Genomic DNA, 2179 nt, shown 5'->3' with positions numbered 1-2179 from the left:
CTGAAAAATAAAACCAGCTAGAGAGAAATTTTTAATTAAGAATATTTTGGACTCAGATATTATGATGAGTTTTTAATCTTTATCGTCTCAGGAGATGAAAGAAATAAAGCTTTTGGAAGAACAGGAGCGTATATTATGAGATACCATATTTGATTAGCTTTTTATTTGCAGGGAAATAGCAATGAAAAATTATTCTTGCCTAACTATAGACAACAAGCATTAGGAAACTATTTTTTCCATATTTCTCCTCCACTTTTTTAGTATGCTCTCTTTTCCGGATTTTGATAACAGAATGTGCCAGCTTTATAAAATAAATTTATATTTTTTCACTTCTACCTTAATGAGGAAACTACAGAAAAGAGGAAACAATCCAGATTCTAGGAAATACACCAACTTTGAACTCTGTTATATACATTTATTCCCTGCTATTCAAATCTATTCAGTTTCTAAATTGGGATAGTGAGGATTCCAATAGTAATTCAGAAAGCAGGGAACATTTTGATCCTGCTATTCAGGGCCCAAATTTTAGATACCAGGGAGTAAGAGTTGGGAAATTGATGTATAACTTTTCTCCAAACAGGCCTATCTCACCAATTGTATCTGAATCTCTTCTGTTGCTAAGTTTGGGAAGTGAGAGTTTTAACAGAAAATATTACTTGTATTTTTGAGCCTATAAAGTTAGACAATTCCACTATTGGGCTTCCCAAGAACTCTGGACGTTTTTATTCTCAATCTTCTTGAAAGACAGATTTGGGAGAAGGACATCATCAGGAACTGATGAATAAAAACATCTCCACACTCTGGGGTGATTTGCTTGTAGACTTTAAAGCATGAAGATATCTGTAGTGGACCCAGGAAAGAGGATGTTGGGCATGGAAACAGTGATATGGCTTTGTTCAAGTGGTGGTGGCTGCCAGGTGTGAGAGACAGAGAGAGAGAGAGAGAGAGAGAGAGAAAGATTGAGAGAGAGAGGAAAGAGTCATGTCCATGAAAGATGGGAGGGGTCTGGGCATGTGCATTGGTCACAAGTTATCTTCTCTGCTCCCTAACCCATCTATGCCCTCTCCCTGGCTGCACAGCCTATTAAAGGTTTTGCTTGAATGTAGGGAATTAAAAAGATTGAAAACCAACACAGAAAATGGCCGATTCCCAGACTGGAGATAGGGATTCCTACAGCAATTACTGGACATGAACATCAGTGTCCAAAGAGCAAGATGTTATGAGGAGTATCAGCAGCAGAGGCAAAGGTCTGGCAGGGAGACAAGATGTCCTGAATGGAAAACAGCAATGCAAGTGTGAATGCTAATAATGGTAATAATAGCAATGGTGATTGAATGCAATGCTTAAGGGCTATGTGCCTGGTATTTTCCTAAGCACTTTCATAAATGAACTCCTTAGATCCTCACAACAACCTTATGAGTTACTATTATTATTCCATTTTTCAGAAGAACTAGGATGCAGAAGACTAAGGAATGTCTAAGATCATATAGCTGAGAAATGGCAGAGTTGGGCCTGAAAGAATTTGGACAGTCTGGATGTAGAGCCCTTGTTCCTAAACACCATATTATTCCACAAAACAATTCCACAGAGCTGAGAGATAGTTAGTTGAGAGCTAATATCTGCCATTAAAGCTGGCAGACTAGTGTGTGTGTGTGCGTGTGTGTGTGAAATAGTCTTACATATATTCTTAATAAAATATAAAATTTATGAAATGGTCATATATATATATCCTATGTATAACAATCTATCTATCTATCTATCTATCTATCTATCTATCTATCTATCTATCTATCTATCTATCAATCATCTATCTATCTTTATGAATAGAGGACCATTATATATGTAGACCATATTTCATGTATATATATAATGATCTTCTCTTCTTTTTCTTAATTATACTTTAAGTTCTAGGGTACATGTGCACAACGTGCAGGTTTGTTGCATATGTATACATGTGCCATGTTGGTGTGCTGTACCCATTAACTCTTCATTTACATTAGGTATATCTCCTAATTCTATCCCTCCCCGTTCCCCCTATCCCACGACAGGCCCCAGTGTGTGATGTTCCCCCGCCTGTGTCCAAGTGATCTCATTGTTCAATTCCCACCTATGAGTGAGAACATGGGGTGTTTTGTTTTTTGTCCTTGCGATAGTTTGCTGATAATGATGGTTTCCAGCT

This window comes from Colobus angolensis, unplaced genomic scaffold, assembly GCF_000951035.1.
Source record: "Colobus angolensis palliatus isolate OR3802 unplaced genomic scaffold, Cang.pa_1.0 Scaffold266, whole genome shotgun sequence".
NCBI classification, from domain to species: Eukaryota; Metazoa; Chordata; class Mammalia; order Primates; family Cercopithecidae; genus Colobus; species Colobus angolensis.
The sequence above is the reverse complement of the archived record's forward strand: the minus strand, read 5'-3'. Positions refer to the sequence as shown.